This window comes from Emys orbicularis, chromosome 2 (genome assembly GCF_028017835.1).
Source record: "Emys orbicularis isolate rEmyOrb1 chromosome 2, rEmyOrb1.hap1, whole genome shotgun sequence".
In the NCBI taxonomy this organism is placed as follows: Eukaryota; Metazoa; Chordata; order Testudines; family Emydidae; genus Emys; species Emys orbicularis.
In genome coordinates, this window is record NC_088684.1 from 82,306,782 (window position 1) to 82,315,405 (window position 8,624).

Genomic DNA, 8,624 nt, shown 5'->3' on the forward strand with positions numbered 1-8,624 from the left:
ATCTGTTAGTCTTTAAGGTGCCACCAGACTCCTTGTTGTTTTTTTAGAGAAGGGCACAGTACAACGCCCTTAGCTACACACCTATTACAGCAAACACTAGTACAGCTATTCAACAGGTCAAAAAGGAGTCAAAGGTGCCTCAGATATTATTCATGGCAACCAAACACCCTAAACCCGCTCAGACACACTCTTCCCTGCTATGTGTTCTTGTCCATAGGGACAAGGCATGGGTTGGAGAGAAGATAACTATTTATCTTCTCTTCGTCCCCTGCCTTGTCCCTATGTGCCAAAAAGTCTACAAGAGCTACTGTCATCACCAAGTGGAAGACCGAAACGAACTCTCAGAATTCAAAAATCATGAGTCAGGCCTCATGAGATTTTTTTTTTTTTAAAAGAATACTTTTGGGTTTTTTTTGTCTTCCAGTTTCTGAGCCTTTCGGGTGCACTCAGCTGATGCTTTTAGGCTTTCTTCACAACTGCGAGGGCTAGAAAGGATTTGGAATTAATAAAATTTAGGAAAGGTTATTCAGCAAATTAGCTTAGCAACACCCACAAAACGACTCTAACAATGAGAGAATAAGCAAAAAGTTTGATTATCTGAACTAAATATCACAGATCAGGGACCCTAATCCAAAGAAATGAACAGATAAAAATAATTTGGGAAAACAGATAACAATATGCTTATAAACACAAGAGGAGAGCTTTGCTAATAAGAAAAATAGGAATATCAGCTTTCTAACTAAAGGAAATGGAAATGACCCAGAGAAGAAAAAGAGATAAGACCAAGAAAAGAAAATAACTCACTTCTCACTGACCCCATAAATCAAACTCACCAGAAATCACAAATTCAAAATAGCCATTTGGTAGATGTAGACTCAGAAGGAAAATACACCTCTACCCCAATATAACGTGACCCGATATAACACGAATTCGGATATAACACGGTAAAGCAGCGCTCCGGGTGGCGGGGGGGGGGCTGCACACTCCGGCGGATCAAAGCAAGTTCGATATAACGCTGTTTAACCTATAACGCAGTAAGATTTTTTGGCTCCTGAGGAGAGCGTTATATCGGGGTACAGCTGTATTTAAATAAAAACTACTTTTCCTGGGAATAGTTAGTTATCAGTCAAAAAGGATTGATTCTCAGGTACACTGTGACAACTTTATGGCACTGTGCAAACACCAAATTGCTCTAAAGCCAGCTTACTCAGCCTTTGGCAATTTCCCCCAGGGAAGGGGAATCCTCTGGTAGCATAGAGCCACTAAAGTGGGTCCTATACCATTTCCCTTCCAGTTGCTGGCATAGATGCGAGGTGCCTTGCTGATCACAGAATGTAAGAATGGCTGTAAGACTAGAGTTAGGATCCTAAATCCTTATTTATCACCTACATTAAAATAGCTTGATTTTCAGAAGTGCTGGGCAACTACAAAATGCCAATTAATTCAATAGGAGCTGCAAGTGCTCAGCACTTTTGAAAAATGAGACTATTTCTGTTTAGGGAAATATAGATTGGAACATTTTGGTTGACAGCGTATAAAGCAGGTCCCATTGGCCGGGAACGGTGAACCACGGCCACTGGGAGCTGCGGGCAGCCATGCCAGCGGATTACTCTGATGGGCCGCGTGCGGCCCGCGGGCCACAGGTTGCCCACGAATGGTATAAAGTTATAAATATATAATATAAAGCAAGTATTTGCGAGAGGATGGGAACAGAAAGTTGTCCTCTGAAAGACAGACTACCAAAAGCTTTTGCCGTGCTTATAGGTCCTTTTGAAGCAGAGGTCCCAAAAGTGTGGGGCGCGCCTCCCTAGGGGAGCATGTAGGAACATCCTGCGGGGTGCGGCGGGGCCTAGGCCAGCCCCCACGGGGGCAGAGAGGGAGCACCACCCAGTCCCTCCCCACTCCCAGCTCCGCTCTGCTCCTGCCCCTAGCCTTGGCCGCTGGCCACAGCTCCATTCCCGGCCCAGGACTGAGGCTGGGGACAAGGCTGAGAGCAGAGCCGCACCTAGCCGCTGGCCCGGCTGTTGGCCTCCACCGCAGCCTGGCTGCCAGTCCACTCCTGCTTCCCCCCACCCAGCTGTGGCCCCTGGCCATAGCCCCGCTCCCAGCCCAGAGCCACCCTCAGCTGTCGCCCCAGCCTGGCCCCCTTACTTTTCTCCGTGTCCTCCCCCCACCCCTCAGAGCCACAGCCCTGCTCCTGGCCCCAGCTCCGGGGTGGGGAGGGGGGCACAGACAGGAGTTGGGGGGGCGCAAACCTCAAAAGTTTGGGGACCGCTGTTTTAAAGCATCACACTCCCTTTGGAGCAATTACCCATAAATTGTCATCGCTTAAATGAATGAATAGGAGAACCTGGCTTGACAATGTGGCATCTTTCTTTCCATGATGTTTACAAGTAAAACATTAAAAGTGTTCCTATCACAAAACCTGGCTTTCCTCCAAGGCTGGCAGAAATAATACAATTGATTTTTATAGTTTAACAAAATGGAAATCTACTCTAACTTATTTAACATCTTGACCTATTTGCCATCAGCTGTGGTGAACAAGAGACAAGATGCTTCTTTTCAATTTATGGCTCAAAAAAAAAAAAGAAGAAGAAGAAGAAATTTTTGACAATATCTTTGGGATAGATTCACAAAAGAACTTAGGCGGTGGAACACTGATTGTCATGGTGACTAACTGTTAGGCACCTTGAAAATCACAGGAACAACACTGCAAGCCACAAAACCTGGGTTAGGCATCTATAGGGTGACCAGGCAGCAAGTGTGAAAAATCGGGACAGGGGGTAGGGGGTAATAGGAGCCTATGTAACCCTTCTGTCCATCTGAGTTGGCAGCAACAAGGGCCGGGTTCAGTATCTAGGGGTTCCGTTTCAATAACACAATGCAAAACCGGCTCGAGCCCCCACCCAGTGTGTGACCTGGGACAATTACATACCACCCCCTGGGTGCCTCTAAGAGGCAATACTTTCCCTCTTGCAAGCACGGAGTCTGAGGCTTGGACTACACTACGAGTTTAGGTCGAATTTAGCAGCATTAAATCGAATTAAGCCTGGACACATCCACACGACGAAGCCCTTTTTTTCGACTTAAAGGGCCCTTTAAACCGGTTTCTTTACTCCACCTCCAACGAGGGGATTAGCGCTGAAATCGGCCTTTGTGGGTCGGATTTGGGGTAGTGTGGACAGAATTCGACGTTATTGGCCTCCGGGAGCTATCCCACAGTGCTTCATTGTGACCGCTCTGGACAGCACTCTTAACTCAGATGCACTGACCAGGTAGACAGGAAAAGCCCCGCGAACTTTTGAATTTCATTTCCTGTTTGCCCAGCGTGGAGAGCACAGGTGACCACGCAGAGCTCATCAGCACAGGTAACCATGATGGAGTCCCAGGATCGCAAAAGAGCTCCAGCATGGACCGAACGGGAAGTACGGGATCTGCTCGCCATATGGGGAGATGAATCAGTGCTAGCTGAACTCCGTAGCAGTAAACGAAATGGCAAAATATTAGAAAAAGTCTCAAAGGCCATGAAGGACAGAGGCCATAACAGGGACGCACAGCAGTGCTGCGTGAAAATTAAGGAGCTAAGGCAAGCCTACCACAAAGCCAGAGAGGCAAATGAAAGGTCCGGGGCAGAGCCGCAAACATGCCGCTTCTACGCGGAGCTGCATGCCGTGCTAGGGGGTGCAGCCACCACTACCCCAACCGTGTGCTTTGACTCCATCAATGGAGAATCACGCAACAGGGACGCAGGTTTGGGGGACGAGGAAGATGATGATGAAGACAATGAAGATAGCTCACAGCAAGGAAGCTGAGAAACCGGTTTCCCCAACAGCCAGGATATGTTTATCACCCTGGACCTGGAACCAGTAACCCCCGAACTCACCCAAGGCGTGCTCCCAGACCCTGAGGGCACACAGGGGACCTCTGGTGAGTGTACCTTTGTAAATATTACACATGGTTTAAAAGCAAGCGTGTTTAATGATTAATGATTAATGATTAATTTGCCCTGGCAATTGCGGCCAGTACAGCTACTGGAAAAGTCTGTTAACATGTATGGGGATGGAGCGGAAATCCTCCAGGGACATCTCCAGAAAGCTCTCCTTCATGTACTCCCAAAGCCTTTGAAAAAGGTTTCTGGGGAGGGCTGCCTTATCCTGTCTGACATGGTAGGACACTTTACCACGCCAGGCCAGTAGCACGTAGTCTGGAATCATTGCATAACAAAGCATGGCAGTATATGGTCCCGGTGTTTGCTGGCATGCAGACAACATCCATTCCTTATCTCTCTTTGTTATCCTCAGGAGAGTGATATCATTCACGGTCACCTGGTTGAAATGGGGTGATTTTATTAAGGGGACATTCAGAGGTGCCCGTTCCTGCTCTGCTGAACAGAAATGTTCCCCGCTGTTAGCTACGCGGTGGGGGGGAGGGGTGAAGTGATCATCCCAGAGAATTGGGTGTGTGTGTGGGGGGGGGGTAGTTGGGTTTGTGCTGCATGTTAACCCGGAAACTGCAGCCCCTCCTTTTACATTGCAAACCCATTTTAAATGGCCAACCCAACGGGTGCTTGGTATGGGAAATGAGGGTGCTGCTGTTTGAAAGCATTCCCACATGTTATGAAGGTTAAAAAAGCCAAAAGACTGTGGCTTACCATGGCTGCCTGCAAGCCGAATTCTGTTGCCTGGCACTGCGTGAGTGATCTCTCACACCAAACCGGCAGGCCCTCAATATAAGAGGAAAAATGTGACCTTGTAACGAAAGCACATGTGCTGTGTAATGTGAACAGCAAAATTTAGTGTGAAAGAGTGTACCGATTGTTCTCTAAAATGTGTCTTTTTTAACCACCTCTCCCTTCTCCTCCACCAGCTGCAAATGTTTCTCCTTCGCAGAGGCTAGCGAAGATTAGAAGGAGAAAATGGCGGACTCGGGATGATATGTTCACGGAGCTCCAGATGTCCTCCCACGCTGACAGAGCACAGCAGAATACGTGGAGGCAGTCAATGTCAAAGTGCAAAAAAGCACAATATGAATGAAAGGAGAGGTGGCGGGCTGAAGAGATCAAGTGGCGGGCTGAAGAGGATAGGTGGTGTCAGCTTGCTGACAGAAGGCAAGAGTCGATGCTCCGGCTGCTGGAACATCAAACTGATATGCTCCAGCGTATGGTTGAGCTGCAGGAAAGGCAGCAGGAGCAGAGACCGCCGCTACAGCCCCTGTGTAACCAACAGCCCTCCTCCCCAAGTTCCATAGCCTCCTCACCCAGATGCCCAAGAACGCTGTGGTGGGGCCTCCGGCCACCCAGCCACTCCACCCCAGAGGATTGCCCAAGCATCAGAAGGCTGGCCTTCAATAAGTGTTAAAGTTTTAAAGTTTTAAACTGCAGTGTGTCCTTTTCCTTCCCTCTTCCCCAACCCCTCCCGGGCTACCTTGGCAGTTATCCCCCTAGTTGTGTGATGAATTAATAAAGAATGCATGAATGTGAAGTAACAATGACTTTATTGCCTCTGCAAGTGGTGCTCGAAGGGGGGAGGGGAGGGTGGCTAGTTTACAGGGAAGTAGAGTGAACCGGGGGGGGAGGGGAAGGGTTCATCAAGGAGAAACAAACAGAAGTTTCACACCGTAGCCTGGCCAGTCACAAAACTGGGTTTCAAAGCTTCTCTGATGCGCACCGCGCCCTGCTGTACTCTTCTAACCGCCCTGGTGTCTGGCTGCGCATAATCAGCGGCCAGGTGATTTGCCTCAACCTCCCACCCCGCCGTAAATGTCTCCCCCTTTCTCTCACAGATATTGTGGAGCTCACAGCAAGCAGCAATAACAATTGGAATATTGGTTTCGCTGAGATCTATCTGAGTCAGTAAACTGCACCAGCGTGCTTTTAAACGTCCAAATGGACATTCTACCACCATTCGGCACTTGCTCAGCCTATAGTTGAACACGTCCTGACTACTGTCCAGGCTGCCTGTGTATGGCTTCATGAGCCATGGCATTAAGGGGTAGGCTGGGTCCCCAAGGATAACTATAGGCATTTCAACATCCCCAATGGTTATTTTCTGGTCCGGGAAGAAAGTCCCTTCCTCCAGCTTTTGAAACAGACCAGAGTTCCTGAAGACATGAGCATCATGTACCTTTCCCAGCCATCCCACGTTGATGTTAGTGAAACGTCCCTTGTGATCCACCAGGGCTTGCAGCAGCATTGAAAAGTACCTCTTGCGGTTTATGTACTTGGTGGCTTGGTGCTCTGGTGACAAGATAGGGATATGGGTTCCGTCTATCGCCCCACTGCAGTTTGGGAATCCCATTGCAGCAAAGCCATCCACTATGACCTGCACGTTTCCCAGAGTCACTACCCTTGATATCAGCAGCTCTTTGATTGCGTTGGCTACTTGGATCACAGCAGCCCCCACAGTAGATTTGCCCACTCCAAATTGATTCCCGACTGACCGGTAGCTGTCTGGCGTTGCAAGCTTCCACAGGGCTATCGCCACTTGCTTCTCAACTTTGAGGGCTGTTCTCATCCTGGTATTCTGGCGCTTCAGGGCAGGGGAAAGCAAGTCACAAAGTTCCATGAAAATGCCCTTACGCATGCGAAAGTTTCGCAGCCACTGGGAATCGTCCCACACCTGCAACACTATGCGGTCCCACCAGTCTGTGCTTGTTTCCCGGGCCCAGAATCGGCGTTCTACACCATGAACCTCCCCCAGTAACACCATGATTTGCACATTGCTGGGGCCTGTACTTTGTGAGAGGTCTATGTCCATGTCAATTTCCTCATCACTCTCGTCGCCGCACTGCAATCGCCTCCTCGCCTGGTTTTGCTTTGGCATGTTCTGTCTCTGCATATACTCCAGGACAATGCACATGGTGTTCATAGTGCTCATAATTGCCGCGGTGATCTGAGTGGGCTCCATGATCCCAATGCTATGGCGTCTGGGCTGAAAAAAGGCGCGAAACTATTGTCTGACGGAGGGAGGGAGGGGCGAGTGACGACATGGCTTACAGGGAATTAAAATCAACAAAGGTGGCTGTGCATCAGGGAGAAACACAAACAACTGTCACACAGAATGGCCCCCCCAAAGATTGAACTCAAAACCCTGGGTTTAGCAGGCCGTTGATTTCACGGAGGGAGGGGGAAGCAAATGAATACAGAACAAATCTGGTCCATCTATCTTTTCATCTTAGGCTGGCAGCAGACGGTGCAGCATGACTGATAGCCCTCGGCATCTTCTAGGTGCTTGGCAGAAGATGCTGTATTACGACTGCTAGCCATCATCGTCAAGACGGTTCAATAGGACTGCCAGCAGGACTGAGTCTCCAGGAGACAAAACATGTCTGCCCAGGTGCCTCTGACCGAACTCACTGAGGAATACGACGACGATGGATACCAGTCGTAATACACCATCTACTGCCAAAAGGCAAGGAGCTGCTGCTGTATAGCAATGCAGCCCCACGTCTGCCAGCACCCAGATAGCCGATGACGGCTATCAGTCCTACTGCACCGTCTACTGCCAAAAGGCAATTAGCTGCTGCTGTGTAGCAATGCAGTACCACGTCTGCCGGCACCCAGATGACATATGGTGATGGTGAGCTGAGCTGAGCTGAGTGGGCTCCATGCTTGCCGTGGTATGTCGTCTGCACAGGTAACCCAGGTTAAAAAGGCATGAAACAATTGTCTTCCGTTGCTCTCACGGGGGGGGAGGGGCCTGACGACATGTACCCAGAACCCCCCGCGACACTGTTTTTGCCTAAGCTAACCAACAGAGATGCTGAGGAGACAGATATGTCCTAAAGTGCTGTCCCTCTCTCATAGATAGATGCCTATGCTGAGGTTGCAGGGAGATGTTTATTTCTGCTGGCACTCCACAACTGGAAACCCCTCTCCTGGAGTCAGGCAGCTTAGGTGCCCAAATAATTTCTTGTGAAGAATGAGTTAAGGAGCTGACTCATGTCACACAAAATGGCTGTCAGAGGAGATGCTACCCCTCCCACTTCGTAACTTTTAGCTCAGTAGTTAGAGCACTCACCCAGGATGTTGCAGGTCCAGATTCAATTCTCCCCCTCCGCTAGAAGTGGGAAGAAAGAATCTGAACAATTGTCTCCTACCTATAAGGAGGTAGCCCCAACCACTGAGCTATAAGATATTCTGGTGGGGGATTTCCTCAACCTCTCCTGTTGAAGCTATTCCACTGTGTAGCAATAATTAAAGAGTGATTAGTATAGGGGAACTGGATCCCGGGTTTCTTACCTCCCACATGGTTGCCCCAACCACCAGGCTACAGAGTCATTCTCATACACTCTCTCTTTGGCCCAATGGAGAGAATTCCATTGACATAGATGGCCTTTCATAGAATCATAAAATATTACGGTTGGAAGAGACCTCAGGAGGTCATCTAGTCCAATCCCCTGCTCAAAGCAGGACCAACACCAACTAAATCATCCCAGCCAAGGCTTTGTCAAGCTGGGCCTTAAAAACCTCTAAGGATGGAGATTCCACCACCTCCCTAGGTAACCCATTCCAGTGCTTCACCATCCTCCTAGTGAAATAGTGTTTCCAAATATCCAACCTAGACCTCCCCCTCTGCAACTTGAGACCATTGCTTCTTGTTCTGTCATCTGCCACCACTGAGAAC